This window comes from Globicephala melas, chromosome 3 (genome assembly GCF_963455315.2).
Source record: "Globicephala melas chromosome 3, mGloMel1.2, whole genome shotgun sequence".
NCBI lineage: Eukaryota > Metazoa > Chordata > Mammalia > Artiodactyla > Delphinidae > Globicephala > Globicephala melas.
The window spans coordinates 141,235,998-141,257,116 of record NC_083316.1 but is presented as its reverse complement, the minus strand read 5'-3'; the positions used below and the strand labels follow the sequence as shown (position 1 = coordinate 141,257,116).

General features: G+C 35.1%; 1 protein-coding gene and 1 non-coding gene across 2 annotated transcripts in view; both read right to left on the bottom strand.

Annotated features, from left to right (window-relative positions):
* Positions 1-21,119, bottom strand: part of TENM2 (teneurin transmembrane protein 2) — a 3,004,989-nt gene that overhangs the window by 2,039,608 nt on the left and 944,262 nt on the right. The window lies entirely within an intron of this gene.
* Positions 9,357-9,463, bottom strand: LOC115838800 (U6 spliceosomal RNA). The gene has a single exon (XR_004033775.1). It is a non-coding gene; the product is annotated as a U6 spliceosomal RNA (small nuclear RNA).

Genomic DNA, 21,119 nt, shown 5'->3' with positions numbered 1-21,119 from the left:
GTTAGTCCACTGGTATTTAATCTAATAAGTGATAAAAATAAATAAATAAAAAAGCACTTCCATGGGACCTTTATTCTGTTTAAGAAGTGATGTGTGCCATGTATCCAAAAAGGCCAACTAAAGTGTTACTTTTCTTTCTTAAAGCTGCTGACTGTATACTCAGATGTACCTGTTTTTTTAAAAAATCATATATGCTTTCCTGTTATTCTTACCACTAGGGCTGAGAAATGTCTATGTATGTTTTCTATTTAAAAAGTAGGTGGATAATGGTGCTTTTGGTGTCCTGTTCTTTTCACTTTGGTCCTGTGTCTTAGGAAGAGATCTGTTTCTATAGGAAAAAGTTCTAGAAGCATTTGTGCTGACAGTGTGCTAGTATCATTTTATTCCAATTTACACATAATAGGGTGAAACAATTTTACGACTCCATGTATACTCTATTGCGGTGACAGTATAAGCGTTGATTAGCTCATCAGAGATCAAACTCTTTAGTAAGTTACCGACAGATGCAGTTTTAAATCTAAGAAGTAGGTCAGGTTTATTACCTACATCAATCCTTTAATATAGTAGGGCAGAGACATAAACGTGAAGAAAGAGAGCATTTGTGTGCAGGAATGAGTTGACAGACACAATACAAAAATAAGTCTTATCCGCCAGAATATTCCTCATTTAAAAAAACTGAACATTGCATTTCAAGGTAAGGGCCATACACATTAAAGGCTGCCCTGTGTAAAGTGTGATTGTGCTGCTTATCGTGTTATAAAGACAGGTTTTCAGGATATGTAGTCGGGAACAATAAACATCATTCTTTTCATGCTAATACAGCTCTGATAACTAAATAAATATCAGTGCTTTTAATTTTGCTTTTAATATGACCTCTGATTTAGAATATACATATATTTGCCACCTGAAAGGTGAGCCCATTATCGTTATATGTAAACCAAATTATTCTCAGAAGTTCCCACAGATTTTGATGCTTTTCTGAAACTCTCAAGTGAGTATTTCTGTTAGATCATCAGTTCCATATTCAATCTCTCTCTTGCACTCTCTTAGCACTATATTTTTCACTGCTGTTAGTAAAAATAAATTTAGTCCCAAAATAAAACTTAATGAAATAAACAAATAAAAAACATGCTCTAGCTTTCACTTTTAGAAGTGTACTTACTTGGATTTCAGAGGAAAGAGTATTACAATTAAAATAGTCCCTCTGCCCCTTACTGATTAAATAATGAATGGTGGAAATAAAGAAAATAGAGGGATTATTTCCATGAAAAATTAGGAGTTTGCTATCTACATCAATAAATTATAACACGATCACAAAACTTTTTTTTCTTTTCTTGATCCCCTTTTGCATTTATGATAAACCACTAAAAAGAAAAAAAATAAACGTTCCAGATTAAAACACTTAACATCTACATAGGCTAATTATTAGTTTTAAAGAACTAAAATAATAAACTGGGCCAAAAATGAGATCCAAAAGAGTCGTATCTCATAATTAAAACATATGAATCCTAAACATGCTTTCTTGGCCAATCATGCCATTTCTATGGATATACCATAAAATCAGAATGCCCCCACATATTCCTATTAATATTTCCATCTTGGCCAACTTGGTGAATTCAGAAAGCCAAAATATGCCAAAAACTTCACATATACAGCATATGAGTTGGGCCCACACTTTATCATGTTACTCTTTCCAAATTCTGATATATGCTCCTAATACAAATGGCAGGTATAGTTTGAAAGTAACACCATAAAAAGCTGAAAAAAAAAGAGAGCATAAATGCTATTGGACATTAATGCTTATAACTGTAAAAACGTGACATACTTTCTCTTTTTAGGTAGAAGGGCTGTATAGGTCAGTCCACACTTGCAAATATATGTGTGTGTTTTTTTGTTACTGTTGTTCTGTCCAAAAGTGTCCATCAAGGTCATAAACTTGAGAGGCCATCTGTTAAAAAGTGCTGACACTCCCCATTACAAACCAAACCACAGACATTTTCAAAGCACTAAAGTTTGTACTTATTTGGCTGGACAATATTTCTGAAATAAATTAATAAGTTCCTATGAGTCAATCAACATCTCTAGTCTGTATTTCATCCATCTATTCCACAAACAGATTCATGGTCTGTCAAAGACAGTTGCCAGATTATAATCTTAGTTAAGTACCATCGTTTTAAAAGAATGGCAGGGAGACAAAACGAGAGGGGAATTATTAGAAGTAAAGTATTTGTGGGGATTGGGGTAGATGTTAGCCCAGAGAAATACCTTTCAGGATAACATATGTTCTTAATTTAAGTTTGTCTCTTCCTCTGACTTGTTGTTTTTCTTAAGCAATATTTAATTGGTTTCTAAGGCAATTCATAAATTCCCTCCCACAACTATTGCTGCCTGGTATTTATGCCCCTTTGGTTGCTGTTAGATATAGAAAAATAGAGTTTCATTTTGCTTACTACATCAAATGTAATAGAGCTAAGACAGTTTCTATTCAGCTTTCTAGAATTCAGCATCTGATTATTTAGGCTTTACTTCTGTGCCCAATAGTTTGTTTTATTTCTAGGACAATAACTGCATGAAAAGTGGACCATTTTTAATGATGGTAGCAGAATCCTTGAAGTAGAAGTACATGAGGCACTGAACAAAATGCTTATTCCCGGGCTCCAGCACTGCCCTATTGAACCAGACACGTAGGGTCATAAATCTGCAATATTAACAATTTTCCCAGTTGATTCTTAATTCCACTAATGTTTGGAGATGAATGCTTTCAACAATTTCACAGCTCAATGAAATCTCCACTGTAGGCTAACAAGCAAAACCCAAATAGAGAGAATAAAGCATCCTTCTATTTGTTAGTCACACTTTGGTGGAAGCAAGAGAAAACACTGGCTAAATGAGGTTTTGGAATTGTGCCTGGCTTTTATTAATTCCTGCCATTTTTCCTCTATTATTATGAAAAATAAAAATGTGATGACCTGAACTTTGGGTCCATTATATAAACAGAATTTTTGAATCCATTTGTGAAAAACTATCATAACTAGTGAAATGGAGACACATTATACGCATTTTTCCTTGTATCAGTCAGATATTAATTGTCACATATTAGGAGTACATCAATTATTGTTTTGAATCAGGAGCAAAAAAAAAAAAAGAAAACAAGAGATGATCTCAGGAAGAAAAAGGGTATGACCAATAGTTCAGAAAATAAATACAATAACTAGAAACTGCTATAATTGGGATATGGACAAAGTGCTATGGGAATGATGTATTAACTCAGCTCTTGTGGGCAATAAAGAAAGGGAACAATAGAGGATCTTTGAGGCATGAGTTGGGTCTTCTTTAGGCAAAGAGATGGTTATGAGCAAAAGCATGAAGGTATGGAAGTAGGGTGCATTCAGAAAACAGGTTAGTGTGGTTCACTTATAAGGTACATGGAAATTCATGTTAGAAAGTGAGGAGGGAAGGATCAGGTCTGCTGTGTGTTTTTGTGTCTATGTTTGAGCTGGGTTTAGGTAGTGCATTCACAAAAGAGTTGACATAAAAGCTGTCTAGAAAGATGAATAGGATTTTACCACCAAACAATGAAAGCACACTCTGACTGAAGAAACAGCATGAGTTAAAAGCACAAGAACATTAGACTGTCCCTTGTCACTAGGGAACAATGTAGTCTCCCAGCCTTAGAATAATAGTGCATGTGGTAGGGAATGATATTATATAAAGTCAGAAACTAAGACTAAGGTTAGATTATAAAAAGCTACAAATTATGAGCTATGTTGTTTAGATGTTATTATAAATGGAACGGAATGGGATGAATGAATGAATGAAACAGAAATATTTAATAAAATATTTAAAAAGGAGAATAGTCAATCAAAGGTTTCTTCTAAAACTATAATTATAGTAGAATAGAAAATGGATTGAACCAAATAAGGGACTTTCATTTCCAGAAATGGTCTATTAAGTATTTTGGAAAAGCCACCCTCTGAGGATAAAGTGCCTATATATTTATAATATTTAATATGTGTGTATATATTTAAAAACTGCTTGAACTACTATTAAAATAGTAAAGAATCACTAGTCCAGGAAGATAGAGGCTCAGAGAGGTAAGCTTGGAATTGAAGGACTTTTTTTTAAAGTTGTTTGCCAGTTCTATGGCAGCCATAGGTTGATGATGGTTTTTACAACCTTGTTAGATTAAGTGGACAAATATTGGTGGCTAAGCTAGCAGGTGGAGGAAAACCAGCATATCTCCCTTGCTTTGGGTAGGGATACTGAAATGCTGCATCTTAGGACTAAGTTTAAAAGAGAAACAGACAGGTCCTTTCAGGGACTTGCAATTCATCTCCAGAAGAGCTGAATCCGATTGTTGCTTTTCTCAGGTTAGGAAGAAAACCTATATCCCGTGTACAAGAGGATAACAATATCAGATACCTAAATTATTTCTACAAATAATTCTGCAAAACAAGGCCCAATAAAATAAAAATAACCAGGCACATTAGGAGACAAAGCCCATATGAAACAAATCAGCAGAAACAATAAGAAACAGAAGCAGACCTACTGATGGTCCAGATACTAGAGTGACCATCATAGATTTAAAAAGCAACCACTTTATTATGTTAAAGAGGATAAATGACAAAGTGGCAGAATATTGGCAGATCTAGAAATTGAAAAAAAACTAGTGGAAATTTCAGAACATAAAAATACAATAATCGAAGTTAGGAATGCAGTGGATGGGATTAACAGCAGGTTAAATAGAAGTGACAAAATAATTAGTAAATTGGATGACAACTTAGAATAATGAATGAAGCAGAGAGAGACATAGGAAAGAAAGTACAAGGAGGAGATCAGCCATAAAATATACATACAGTAAGAAGAGAAGATCTAGAGAGAGAAAAGAGCGGCCATCATATCTGAACAGATAACAGCTGTGAACCTTCTGGAACTAATGAAAGTTATCAAGTTATCAAGCCAAAGATTCAAGAAATAAGATGTGAATAGGAACTTTACAAAAGAAGACATGTAAGTGGAAAAATAAACATACTCTCTTATTAATTAGCAAGATGCAGATTAAAGTCACAATGAAATAATACTTCCCATGTGTAAGACTGGCTAAAATTAAAAATACTATCACAAGTGTTGTCAAATATGTGGATCAATAAAAATTCTCACACAATGATGGTTGGAGTATAGATTGCTTCAACCTCTTTAGAAAATGTCTTTACATTATCTGCTAAAGTTGAACATATGTGTAACCACAGCCCAGAAATTCCACTCTTTAAAAAGTACCCACTATAAATGTAAGTACATGAGCTTGAAGAAATACGTATGTAAATGCTAATAGTGGTATGATTTAGAATCAATAGTGTAAACAACCCCCATACTCATTAATATTGTAATAGATAAATACATTGTAACATATTCATGTATGGATTACTATACAGTATGCAAAATGAGTCAAATATAGCTTCCCACAACAACAATGATGAATCTCACAACCATAATGTTAAGTGAAAGAAGCCATATATTTCTGTTAGGACAAAATTAAAAGAACAGGAAAAAAACTAGACCATGACTAGGTGGTAAAACCAAGGGAGTGATTATAATATTAAATGTCAGGATGATGGTTCCTTTGGAGATAAGGAAGTAGTGACGAGAGAAGGTAGGAAGCAGCTTCTAGGCTATACATTCTGATCTATTTATTGATTTGAGTGATAGTCACAGGGATGTTGTCTTTATGATAATTCATCATTTTGATTTTTGTTTTGTGCGTTTTTCTCTGTGATATTTCATAGGCAGACATATTTTAGAAAATGTATTTGTAACAGCGTAGTTTTCAGACTGGGAGACCAACTGCATGTTTAAATTTTTTTAAATGTCCTTTCAACATTTCAAGACTGTCAGATACAAGCTAAGTTTAAAATCATTTCAAATAGTCAAAATAAGTTTACTCTTGCTTATTAGGCAATCATTAATTTAAAGTATGTGTATCTGCTTAAGGAATTTTGTTAAAGTTTGTTGATTTTTTTTCACGTCCATTAGAATTTCTTTTCTTAAATGAACTTTCCTTACCCCTAATAAAATTTTCACCTAATATGCTAGATCAGCCTTTTCCTTTACTAACTTGCCTTTGACTTTATCTAGTAATCCCAAGTAGTCTTCTTGCTCTAAAGGTCTAGATATTTCACAAACCTGTCTTCAAATTTATAATGAGTAAAGAATTTAGATATTTCCTTTCAATTTTAACTACAGAAGTGTCATTTAAAAAAAATTGATACTAAAACATGGTTTTTATTCTGTCATTCTTCTGCTCAGAAACTTTCAACATTTCACCATGGCCTACAGGGTAATAATACATAATTACATGACCAAAGAACTAAACAGGATCTTCAGATCATCCAGCTCACCTCCATCACTTCAGATAAGATAACTGAAACCCACAGATGTCATGGTACGAGGCCATGGATGTCATGGGAATGGTATAGAAATAGGGTTGCCTTTTTTTCTGTTCTTCTGTACTTTATCAAAAAGCAAATTCCAGATTCTAGAATTTAAGACCTTCCAAATTCAAACCCCACACTGCTTTTTCTAATGTCCCATCCCCACCAACACACATCATATCCTTATAATACAACCAGCTATATCTACTATATTCCTAATGTTTTTGTCTAAGCAAGTATTTCTTTAGCTTATCTGATTGGATGAAGGTTTTGATTCCATGATACCAGCTGATGTTCTTAGACCACAATACACAGAAGTAATTTTGCTTAAAATTGAATATATTGGAAGGAAATAGAATAGCTCTGAAAATAAGGGAATCCTTTACAACAAGATCTCAGTAATAACAGGATTTAGGACAGCTTTGGCAACGTAAGGAAGAAGAAACTCACAGGAATTCTCTCCAATTTTCCACATAGGGACGAACCAGGGCCAACCATTTTCTATCCCTGGGTCTCTTTGTTTAAAATTCAAACATAGCAGAAGGGCAGTCTTATTGGTGTAATTTGGGTCACATGTCTACACACTCTTGGTTCAGGAAGGTGAGTTACTGCCATTGACAGATCCAGCAAAACTGCAGAAAAGTGGGGATGAGGGAAGACCACAGTTCCCTAAAGGAAAATCAAATCGAGGAGCTCCTACTAGAAGAGGGAAGCAACAGTGGGAGTCAAACATAACAGATGTCTATAAAAGTCATCTAATCCAAACCGACTAACGAGTTCTACCATATATCTCTTCCTTAGAAATTCCCAATTTAGAAATTACAATTAGTCAAGCCCTATAATTTACACCTTTATAACTCTTATTATTATTATTTGCACATTAGCCTAGTAGGCAATGCAGTTACAGAAACCAGGTAAAGAAAGGAAAAAGTTAGTTAACAGCTAAATCCCTAAGTGATAAAATATCTTTTCATAGTCTAATCAAGATGTAAGCTTAAAAATAAGTGTAAGAGACAAAGAAAAGAAACTTAACTTTTAAGCTTAACAAAATGAGGCAGATTCTTTTCACCTTACTCTTTCCTGGCCTTTCCCTTTAAACTTTCACTGCAAATACTTGGTTAATTCATTCACCTCTTGCTTTGGTAGAGGAGAATCCCACATAAACCACAACTGCCTTGCCCAGCCGCTCCTGCTTTTTGAAACGGGGCTTTGGATGCTATCCTGTGCTGTCCACAGCACTCCAGATGGGTCTGGGAATGGTGCCACGAGCCTTACTTACTAACACAACATGATTTTGTGGCCTTATGTGCGAGCATTATACAGCACTATAGAGCTGAGATGACATTTTTTAGTCACAATAATGATGACATATGGCACTGTCTTCATAACCCTTTCATTTGGGAGAAAACAATTTTCTACTTATTTTCTTAAAATATAGGGGCTGAGTGACTGTTGCAGCTTCTGAAATGGACACTCAACACTAATGAGCTCTAGCCTACGGTGACCTATTCAGAATGGAAGGCTCAGAGTGTGACATTCTGTTTAAGTGGGCTAAATGATTGGACATTAGTCACAGGAGTTTAAAGGTCTGAAGAGATGGCAAAATATTATTAATTCAATATCTCTTTAATGCTAAAAAATATGGCCAGAGGGACCCTTTGACAATTTCTTGGGCTATCAGAATACCTAATTGGAGATTAATCTCTAATAACCTCTTAATACCATTCAGAAGTTTAAATGAAGTCCAAACAAGAAAGAAATTGTCAGTTCAGTAGTGTCATTTACAGCTAATGCTATGGAAAACTATTTAATTCATTACAGAGGCAGAGAGACCCATTTTCAATTTTTGCCCTATTTCTATCTGGCCAATTAAATATAGTGCTGGCTAAACACAAAAATTAGAAAATGGGAACGCCTGCACTGAGCATTAACTTCTTCAAAGACCTTCTGGACTGATGCTTCAGGTTTCAGGCTAGTCATCAATTCCCCCAAGGGCTGCCTTCCTTTGCAGCTCAGGCTAAGTTAGACCCTGGCATTCTTTATAACACTTAATAGAAATGAAGCTGTGTTTGTATTTTTTTTTTTTAATTCTGTCACCTCCCACAAAAAACAAACTCCATGGGAACAGGTGATTTATCTTGCTTACCAATGTATCCCAGCACATGGAAAAGTATCAATACCTGGCTTGCTAAACAGATAGGTTCTTTTTCACTGAAAAAGAATGAATGAAAAAATATATGAATGAGTGAATATACATGGAGGCCTGATTTTGAAATCTCTCATGAATGTTTTATAATTGCTCCTGTTCTACAAATATTAATACTCTACTAGCACATAGTTTTGGAAGAATGAAAGAACCTTTTACACCATCTACAATTTCCAGCCCTTTAGAAAAGCTGTATCTGAGGGTCATGAGGTTCTATCATTCCACTGCTCCTCTATGTGTGATCTCACATTTAGCTCAGGAAATAGGTACAAAAGGAATGCAGGGAACAGACCCCAACATTCTTAATATTTGTTCTCCAAATTTGTTTAGTCAGCCTGGTTTCTTAGCACTCCTTGCTTTATCTTCTTTTAGTCTGTAAGGAAGCTGTCCTTGGTTTCTGAAGTTAGGAGCCCCTGGGAAGTCACACATTACAGGGAAAGACCAATGTAATAGAGTTTGACCCTATTTTTGGATAGTGGACCACCAACTTTTTATTTTTAATTGAAGTATAGTTGACTTACAATGTTTTGTTAATTTCTGCTGTACAGCAAAGTGATTCAGTTATATATATATATATATTCAGTTATACATATATATATTATTTTTCATATTCTTTTCCATTATGGTTTATTACAGGAAATTGAATATAGTTCTCTGTGTACAGTAGGACCTTGTTGTTTATCCATTCTATATATAATAGTTTGCATCCGCTAACCCCAAACAAAAATATGGAATGCTTCATGAATTTGTGTGTCATGCTTGTGCAGGGGCTATGCTAACCTTTTCTGTATTGTTCCAGTTTCCGTATATGTGCTGCCTAAGCGAGCATACCACTGACTTCTCTTAAGCCTCAGTTTCCTCTTTCCTGTTAGCTCCGCATCCGGACAGGCTGATAAGAAAGTTTATACGTGTCCCCTGCATGGTCCTTTTGAAATATTCCAACCTCACAAATCACAAACCCAAACCTAGCAAATTCCCTAATCTCACCCTCTAACAATGATAAAGGCCCAACTTTATCTGGGACCTGTCTGTGTGCCCCCACCCCTGCCCTTCCCAGTGATCCCTTGTACAAGTAATCAACTCTCTTTCCAATTCTCTCAAGTTCTCCACATCCTATGTATTAACTTGAAGGTGGTCCAACCCAAGTACATTGGGTGATCACAAAGTAGCCAGTCTGATGTAAATTGTTTTCACTGTTGGCCTGCTTTGTACCTCAAAATAGTTTGGGTACATTTGATGAGTTTATCTCTAGGTAGCCCTTGTTAAAAGCCAGATCTGACATATGATTGCATATTTGTTGGTTACACTGAGAGAGATTCTAAAGGAAAAGGTTTTAAACAATAAAATGTTAATGTAACACATGGGCTAAAAGACCCATGGGAATCATCTGGAGCTGGGCCCTGGGTACCTGGGAAGACTGTGCAAAAAGATAAGAGTGTTGTCAGGAAAGGAGTAAGAGGAGATAGGAGGTTTTTTCCTCAATTTACTGTTTTGCTCTAGTTATCCCTAAGTTACTGATATTTGGGGAATTTATATTAAAGGCTTTGCAAAGGCCTGGCTTCTGGGTCACATGCTAATATGCATACTTTCTTTCTTCCTTCCTCCCTTCTTCTCTTTTATCCTTTCTCTTATACATTTTTAATTTCTTAATTTCCAAGTTTCACTTACTGTTCAAGTTCTAGAATGGTAAAGAAAGGACATAATGGTGGCACAATGTGAAGCATTGGCCAAGGAGCTATTTACCCTTTTGGCAACAGCAAATTTTTCACTTGCTGCCTGAACCCTCATGAGTCTATCATTTCCCAAATGGAAGTTGCTTTGTGGGACCATAAGAAAAAAGATGTCAAATGTGTGGCTTAGTGGCTGAAAATCAGGTAGAATCAAGGACAAAACAAAACAAAAACAAAAACAAACAAACTTGTGAAGAATATTTACCAAAACATGTACTTCAGCTGTGATCCCTCTTAGACAGTCTAACATCACTGACATTAGACAGGATCTGAGCCCTGCCTATATGCCCTAGTAGGCACCAAACCCTGCTGAGAGCTTCTAGAAATAAGATGGTTTGGGAGGCTAGAGCATGCCTAAACAAATTAACCTCTGCTCACGTAACATGGCAGGGGGAACTGCTATTGGTCTTCTTGTGGGAGCAAAGATGGTGGCATTCTAACATTGACATTAAGAGATGACAGGGAAGAATTTCACACGTGACACAAAGATGCCAAAGAAGAAAACAACATGCCACTGTGGATAGAAAATAAGTTGGAACAAAGAAGGTTGAGCAAACGCTGACATAATGTCCAGATGCACCTAGAGGAGATGCTGGTAGAAATGGTGGGGGTGGAGTAAATACTGAATTAAGTAGTTTAATCCTAAAATAACTGAGTTTACATAGAATGGACCAAGACTATATGTCTAGCCCTCAGGAAAAAGGAAAACTCAAGACAGAGACAAAGCAAAGTTGTAGAAAATAAGAATCACATTTTTTTCCCCTGCATATTTGAGTGACTGAGAAATATCATCTCCTATATCTCCAATTAACATATCTATGTTAGAAGCTAGCTTGTTAACTTTGTCTTAGAGAACTCTTTCAACCAAGAATTTACTGAAATAATCACTGACTATTTTACTAAATAACATTCTGAAAGCAAAATAAGCAAGTCACCAAGGACAAATCTTGTCCTCTGGTAGATTCTGCATAAATGATTTCTGTTAGCTTCCTTTCATCAAGATTTTTGCCAATTAATTCATAAATATTAGCATTTCATTAATTGCACCAATATTAACATTTCATGTCAGTGGGGATTTTTAGGCAAATTTCTAATTACATTCAAAAAGTAAAACAAGGAAAAGGTTTTCTAATAATGCTGGTATTAGCAGGCACTAGAATTAGTTTTGTCTTGAGTACACATACATTCTAGTATGAAAATCTGTTGCTCTGAGTTTTAATGCTCAATTTTATGGGTATATTATGAATAACACATACTGAGTGCCATTAATTGGATAATGAATTTCAATGCTTAGGATGAATTTAAGAAGCAATCCATGCATCTTATGAATCTCTCTTTTTTTTTTAAATCAACAGAAAATCAATTCCCAGGAAGTAAAATATTTTCTGCATGCTTATTTAAGTAGTAATCTATAATTCAAGTGAATTATAAGCATAATTCAAGTATATTTTTGTTTCAATTATTTTTTCCAAAAGAATTCTTTTCCTATGGTATAACAAAGCAGGGAGGTTTTATGAGAAAACTCATCTTGTTTTTAATTTTAATAAGAATTCAAATAGACACTTCTACTATTTTGAAATTTTCTGGATATTATAATATTGAACTTTATGTAATTTACCATAATTTAATTGGTTTTACATATAAACTGTTTTCACACTAGCAACATGCTACAGGAACTAAAATAACAATTCATTTGTTTAATAATCCCTTTATAGAAACTCCTGAGGTCTAATGAGGTTGGAATCTGAGAAGCAGCAGCTATGGGGTTTCAATTGGCATTTTGTTTATTTTATCCCTGGTCAGATTCATTTTAAATTCTCTGGGGAATCCTCAAATAACTTAAGGGAAAATTTGATGATGAATAACAAGCATAAAGGTAACTTTTGAATTATGTCTGCATTTGACCTAAACCCTCATTCATTCTTAAGAGTATCAAGTTCTTTTTGTATCACTTTTTTCCTTAATTTTGTGACTATTTTCCTGAAATCTAAAAATCACTCAACAGGAAGTAATTAGAATTATTTCTCTTAAAATATTTAAAGAACATGAATATCCTTCTGAAATCCCCCTTCCATATTTTTCTACAGCAACACTAGCCTTTCATCCACCTAATCTTTGAGCATCCTGAGGTCTTTCTCACCTTAAATCCTTTACACATGCTATTCCTTTCCTCTAGCTAATTCCTAGTGTTTAAAATCTCGCTGGGAAAACTCCCCTTCCTCAGAGTCTTTCCCTAACTCTTTCATATGAATTAGATAAATCTGTTCCTCTCTTTGATGACATCCTGTTCTTTATCTTCTTGGCATTTATTAAATTTGAATTATGTATTTTTTGTGTGTATTTATTCTATCCATACCTACTTCTCAGACTAGATTAAATCCAAGAAGACAAAGACATTGCCTGTTTTGGTTCACTGACGTTTATTTGGGTTTGGAAAATAATTGGAACTCAGAGAATGAATGACTGAATGAAAGAAATGCATTTGCCTACAAGAAGACCTGACTTCATAAATTTCATAGAATCCAACGTAGCATCGTTATACCATAACACAATAATGGATATTCACAATGATGGTCTGAGCTCTCTAGAATAAAGTTAAATTATATTCAACACATTTTGTTTAAGAAGGCAGGAAATATATATCTAAAATAATCCATAAAAAATTTAAAAACAATAATGAAGGGGAAGGCTCCAGTTATGGGGAAATGTACATATTGTAATACACACACACACGCACACGCGCGCACACACACACACACACACATCCATATAACCAGCTGTATATACATTTCACATTATTAGGGTCATTTTCCCCTTCAAAATCTAAATACTGACTCCTGAAGGAAATTCAGTTAACAGTGTACAGCTCGACTAGCTCTTCTTGAACTTTAATTTCAGCAGCAGTTTATTACGTAGCAGCTCCAGAGAAGACTATAAATTTATAAACAATAAGTGAAACTTCTATCCTGGTCAAATACCGCAAACCTAATGCTTCTCATTTTTTCCCAATTAATAATTCCAGATTTCTTATGTAGGAAGAGAAAAAGATGCCAGAAGTGGAAAACCCATGCAGTGACTGCCTCCTTTGGATCCGTGTGTTACGAAAAGTTGGTATCTGCCATACTGATTGACTGAGAGCAACAGAAAACCCCCGAGGCCTTCTGGTTCAGTTGGGATTGTAATGATAGACTAGCAAGATAAAAGCCTGGCAGAACATTAGCTTTGACTGTATGACAATGCCCTCCTCAAGAAGATATGATGCCGTGTGCATGAATATAGATTGAAAATGTGGACCCTGACAGCAGCGCTGATTTCACTCAGAAAGCCTCTATGTTGGGAGGATGCTGTGTCTGCTCAGGGTTAGGATTCCAGCAATATGTGAAAAATTCATTTTCTCAGCTGGAAATACTCATGTGTCTAGTTGTACAAGTGGTAAATTTGGGGTCCACATTAATGCTGAAGTTTGAGAGAAAGAGAAAGAGAGACGTGTGGATATCTGACCCTATTTGGAGTGAGCAGGTACTTCTTGGCCTAACGCTGGGGCATGGAAGAGGATCACACACTACTTAGAAATAAAATTTATTTTCAGGATTCCTTGAAGTCCTTCTTTCCAAATGCGCCCTGATGCCATGAAGTAATTCATTTTACTCTATTCTACAGTAGAGCTGATACAGTTGTCACCATTTTTATTATTTCTCTGACTGATTCTCTCCTTTTGACCCCACAGAGCAGAAAATTTACCCTCTCCAGAGGTGCAGATAGATTTCCTTTTTTTTTTTTTTTTTTTTTTTTTGGTACACGGACCTCTCACTGTTGTGGCCTCTCCTGTTGTGGAGCACAGGCTCCGGATGCGCAGGCTCAGCGGCCATGGCTCACGGGCCCAGCCGCTCCGCGGCATGTGGGATCCTCCCGGACTGGGGCACAAACCCGTGTCCCCTGCATTGGCAGGCGGACTCTCAACCACTGCGCCACCAGGCAAGCCCATCCTTTTTTTTTTTTTTTTTTTTTGGTTATTCCTTCACATAGGATACCCGGCAGGGGGTGTGGGGGGGAAGAAGACAAATTTCTACACCCCTATGTTAGAGTAGTTAATAACATTGACTTCGGAATTACTGAGTAGGATTTCTGATATCCTTAGTAGGATTTCTCTAGCTATGAGATCTTGTTTTTTTTAATTTTTTAACATTTTTATTGGAGTATAATTGCTTTACAATGGTGTGCTACTTTCTGCTTTATAACAAAGTGAATCAGTTATACATATACATATGTTCATATGGTATTTGTTTTTCTCTTTCTGACTTACTTCACTCTGTATGACAGACTCTAGGTCCATCCACCTCACTACAAATAACTCAATTTCATTTCTTTTTAAGGCTGAGTAATATTCCACTGTATATATGTGCCACACCTTCTTTTTCCATTCATCTGTTGATGGACACTTAGGTTGCTTCCATGTCCTGGCTATTGTAAACAGAGCTGCAATGAACATTTTGGTACATGACTCTTTTTGAATTATGGTTTTCTCAGGGTATATGCCCAGTAGTGGGATTGCTGGGTCGTATGGTAGTTCTGTTTTTAGTTTAAGGAACCTCCATACTGTTCTCCATAGTGGCTGTATCAATTTACATTCCCACCAACAGTGCAAGAGGGTTCCCTTTTCTCCACACCCTCTCCAGCATTTATTCTTTGTACATTTTTTGATGATGGTCATTCTGACCAGTGTGAGATTATATCTCATTGTAGTTTTGATTTGCATTTCTCTAATGATTAATGATGTTGAGCATTCTTTCATGTGTTTGTTGGGAATCTGTATATCTTCTTGGAGGAATGTCTATTTAGATCTTCTGCCCATTTTTGGATTGGGTTGTTTGTTTTCTTGATATTGAGCTGCATAAGCTGCTTGTAAATTTTGGAGATTAATCCTTTGTCAGTTGCTTCATTTGTAAATATTCTCTCCCATTCTGAAGGTTGTCTTTTCGTCTTGTTTATGGTTTCCTTTGCTGTGCAAAAGCTTTTAAGTTTCATTAGGTCCCATTTGTTTATTTTTGTTTTTATTTCCATTTCTCTAGGAGGTGGGTCAAAAAGGATCTTGCTGTGATTTATGTCATAGATTGTTCTGCGTATGTTTTCCTCTAAGAGTTTGATAGTGTCTGGCCTTACATTTACGTCTTTAATCCATTTTGAGTTTCTTTTGGTGTATGGTGTTAGGGAGTGTTCTAATTTCATACTTTTACAGGTACCTGTCCAGTTTTCCCAGCACCACTTATTGATAGCTATGAGAGCTGAAGTAAGTCACTATAATTCTCTAAACCTCATAGGGTGTTGTTTAAATTTGATGGGATTATGATAATAAAGTGAGGCACATAGAAACTCTCTATAAATGTTATCTAATGACATTATTATTACCATAAATACAATGGAACCAACAACATATTTCAGTCATGCCTATTGATATTTTATCCTATGTACTTAGCCAAGAATCAAGCTAAAGTATGACAATTAATTTGTCCTTTCTTTTTGAAGCAAAGGAGACATGAGTGACATAAAACTTCACCTGAAAAACCTTTCTCAAAATGGGATGTGTGAATTTGGGTTTTTACCTTAGAGAAATAGTGAGGAAAAGTCCTTTCTGTGACATGACTTTGAAGATGTTCTGACATTTGCGATGAAACAAAATATTTTCACTAAAAATTTAACTGTCATTGTACTCAGTACCTATGGGATATGTGTAATTCAGTACTAACAATTCAATAGTAATTTTTAGTCTTTATATAATAGAAATCAAATCTTTTGCTTTTCCTCTCATCTGAGTTGAATGACTTGCTCTCGTGGTGACTGGGAGCAGCTGAATAAAAATGTAACTTTTAGTTTTTGTTGATGAATATTTTTTGATGGAATAAAAATCTGATGATATTCTGAGATCATGTACCAGGTATGTGCAAAATTCATAGCATTTTATTTTCCTCTATTGTAGGTGAGTTGCTAAGCTGGTTGCACGCAGGAAAAGTTGTTTGAGTTTTGAACTCTAAGTTCATTTAAGATGGAAGATTATAAATAATTATCTTTTAGGGAGTTAATGTATGTTATCCATATTTATTGCTTGATCATATTTTACTATATTATTTATTTTTTACATTTTTCTTTTCTATTATTCCCATAATAATTCAGTCTATGCCCTCCGTGCCTTATAGAATTAAAAACTGAGTATTGAAACACCATTTTATTTTTATGCAAGGTCTCTTTACTTAAAAAAAAATTAGTCATTAATATTGTTAGATGAAAATGATTTGATTTTGCCTCCATATTGTGTTTTACATACATACTTAGATATCAGCCATCTGGAGACACTTTACTTGCTAAGATGTAAATCTGGACCATATTAGAATGGCACATACTAAATATCTAAGAATTATCAGCAGAGGAGACAGTTGAAACCATAGATATAAGTTCTACTACTACTTTTTCTTAAGCTTTAACGTGTATTTATAGGAATCACCTGGGGATGTTAAAATGCAGATCTGATGCAGTGGGTCCTGTGTGTGGGTTCTACAAGTCTAAAGAGCTCACAAACACTGATACTGCTGGCTGATGGATCAGACTGTGAGTGGCAAGAATTTAGACCACCCAGGGGAAAAGTTAGACGAAAAGAGCAGACAACTAGGGAGATGATCCTGCATAACACATCAGAAAATAATTCAAAGAAACACAGTGAAAATGATTAAAATAGATGAATTAGAGAGAATAAAAAATCAACAAAGTAGAAGAATAACAACAACTAAGACAAATCCATTTTTAAGAAGTGGCTGGTCAAACGGGGCAAATGATGTGAAAAAAGAAGCCACAGGAGGAAGAAATGAAAAGGCCATACATTTAATAATTAAAAGATCATTAGTTATTTATATATTGTTCGTACAAGAACTTGTCAGATATATTCAATTTGAATATTTTCTCTCAGTCTGTGTCTCGCCTATTTATTTTCTTAATGGTGACTCTTGATGAGCAGAGGCTTTTAATTTTTATAAAATCTAATATAGCAGTATTTTATTTTATGGATAGGGCTTTCTCTGTCCCTCTAAGAAATTTCTATGTTGTGAAGATATTTTCCTACGTTTTCTTCTAATAGTTTGCAATTTTTGTAACTTTTATGCTTCATTCCATATTTCATTTTTAATTAATTTCTGTGTATGGAATGAGGTTTATTCCTACAAATAAATAAATAGTAATAATAACAAACATAATAATAAACAACTCAATAAAAATGGGCAAAGTTCTTGAACAGATATTTCACAAATTAACAATAAAATCAAGAAGTGCTCAAGATCTTCAGTCATTAGGAAAATGCAAATTAATATCACATGCAGATATTGTACCTATAGGCTAAAATGGTTAAAATTAAAAAGATCGAAAATACTAAATGTTGTTAATATATGGTGTAATCAGAACTTTTATTCATTGCTGGTGGGGCTACAAAATGGTGCATCTACTTTGGAAAATTGTTTGGAGATTTCTCCTAAAGTTAAACATATACCTACCCTATGATTTGGCAATTCTATTCCTAGGCATTTACCCAAGAGAAATGAAAACATGTTCACAAGGAGACATGTGCAGGAACGCTCATAACAGCTTTACTCATAACGGCCCAGAACTGGAAACAATCCAAATATACAAAAACAAAAGAAGTGATTAATAAGTTGAGGTATGATTATTTAAGAGGAAGCACCAAATAGTAAAACAGAATGAACTTCTGTTACATATAACAACGCTGATGAAACTCCAAAATATTATATGGAATCAACGAAGCCAGATGTGAAAGAGTACACACTGTACAATTTCATTTACCTTAAGTTCTACAAAAGGAAAAAATAATCTACAATGAAAGAAATCAGAACGCATTTTCCATCCTGCCAGAGGCAATAACAGTCCTGATTTCTTTCATCGCACCTACAAGGTGGCATGAGGGAATGATCTGGAATGAGGCAAACACACTACAAAGGCGTGTGGTTTATACAGTGTACATATTTTCAAAAATATTTAGGACTCTCTGCTTTTTCACTGAATATAAATTATATCTCAATTTATGGAAAACAAGGTGAAAATGAAGCATTAATTATATTTGAAATGGATATTTCAGTGGAGGGGTAGGACAGACCCCTATTTCAAAGACTGAAGGAATGCATTGCAAAAAACGAAATGCAGGCCCTTCTTTCGAGAATTTTAGCTTTGAAAAGAGAGGGATGCCACTGTTGTCTGAAATGAAACACAGTAGCTTTGTTGTTGCTGTTTTAGGTAAAGATCTGATAAACTTTTTAGCCTAGGAGAAGGAATAGTTGAAGAAGATGGAGAAATAAAAAGAGTTAGATCAAGAAAGAACCCAAAACTGATAGTAATGTTTATGAAATGAGATTAACCCAACATAGTCCTCATACATCTGAATCCATATCAGTTGAAGCAAAATCTGCTTTGGGCCCTTAAATTCTTCTTAGCTTTTTTTTTTTTCCCCTATAATAGCTCTGACCTACATTATTACAGTTAAAAGCTAAATGCATGTCTACTTGAAATCATTTTAAGGGTTTTAGAAATGCTTGTGCAAATATAGCATTTAATAAAATTTAGTGTGTTCTCCTTCATTTTTTGCTTATTTGGTGAACCATCTGTTAGGGGTTGAGAAGACTTGAAGAAATTTCGTTATCCGAGCTCAAGGAACACAGATGTCATGTAAGTTTACACTTAATGTGAAAAGAAGCTACTTAAATGTCCTTGTAATTTTGCTCTCAAGTTCTTAAACTAGTGATCTCAACTCCTTTAGGACTGTCATAATAATTCTCACAGCACAGGTTGGTTTTCCTGACCTCCTATCTGAAGCAAATGATGCTCTAGGACCTACTGTGTTTTAAAATAAAATATTACCTAAAATAATTTATATTTCAGAATTGTATGAAGGTTCCTGGGTTAAAGAAATAGTTTGGGTGAGACAAAGATAAACACACAAAATAGAAAGCAAGATAAAGGATCTCTGCACACCAAAAAACATCTTTGGTATTGCTACATCTGGGATAAACAATAGGAAAGCTATTTAAGTTCTATATGTAGCTACAATCTATTTGGATGTCATACTGTCGAACTCAGGCTGTCATCTGCTAATATTTTTCATTGGCTCAAACTTTAATCTATTACATGTTTTATTTCCCAGTTTTACACTATTCTTTTATGGGGGCTGAGTGGATTCACGGTGTTCATTTCTATCTGTTATTATTTTATCTAGATTTGTAGATACTAAATGTATTGTACTTGACACAAACAACATCACCTTATTCATCCTAATTTACCAATTCTTATAGTGGATTTGAGCAGAATGCTGACCCTATAGGGAGAATGATATATGGGAATGATATATGGGATTACACAAGCACAAAAGATATTAGTGCTCCCTAACTTTCCTGAAAATACAGGAGAATTCCATCAAGGAGGGTTTTTCTTGGGAATGGGAACCTGGAATTTTGAGAGCAATTTACAGCACAGTGGTTAGAGCACCGGCTTTGAAGCCAGAGTATCTGGTTTCAGAAGTTACTTAGTCTTGGTGTGCCTCAATGTACGCTGCTGTGAAATGGAGTTTATAACAGTTCTGTGAAGTAATAACAGCTGTGAGGAATGAAGGAGATAATACAAGTAGCATTGAGAACAGTGGGGTACTCAGTAAAGATTAGCCATTATTACTGGAGTGAAAATAAATAGCTTCTTGCTTCCAGTAGTTTCTCTATCTTACATACATATACAACACACAAAACTGAACTCTGGATTTATGTTCCAAATATGTCTGAATTCACATAGCCATTGCTCTGGATTCACGACCTCTCAACATAGAATTCTAGCTAAACAGCACCATTTCTTCTTCTATAACCAACTACGAATTCATTTATCAAATGCAGGCCAGAATCTCTGGGCAGCTCAAGTAAAATGTCAAGTTTTGAAGCACACATCCCACATTCTTGTCCCTGTCTGCTCTCTGTGAATGCTCTCAAACCAATCTCCTTTCCTGAAATACTAGAAAGGGACTCTTTATTAAATACCTTGGTTCCTATTTTCTTCTTTATAATGTGGCTACACTTGTTATTTCCAGGAGATCCCCACTTCTCCATTCAGTACAGAGATAGCCTGCCCTGAAATCTTTAATTACTGATTATACCATCCTCCTAATCTTCATTCCTTCTTGGTCTATTCATCCAAGGCTGATTTGTGTCTTCTGCCAAAGTCCCTATAGATGAAACTGCTTCTCAGTTAATGTACATCTGTCCGCCACCCCACCCTCCACTGGTTTAGGGAAAAAAACCCTCCTATTCTCCAAAGAATGCCACTTAGAAAGGTTGTTAATCACCACATGCTTGTTCTGAATTGTATTGTTCTGCATTGTATCATGCTGCTCGATTGTAAGCTCCACAGGGCAGAGCTTTTGTTTGGCGTGCCCTGACTATTGTTCAGTGCAGTGTACATTGATGGCACTATAGAAAATACAAACAATAGCTTTTTCCACGTTTTTCCATTTTAATTGTCAAATGAGATGGTATAAAAGCACAATTCACACAAGTTGAGTACACAGCAAGTTAGCTGAAATTGCTAAAATAAACCATGTGAGTTTGGAGGCTAAGTCTGCCTTTTTAAAAGAATCATTTGCAACTCTTGTCCATTTGTCGTTATTTTTCCCTAAAAATTACCTGAAAGTCTAACTTGTCTATTTAAATGATTGCAGGTACCCTCAAC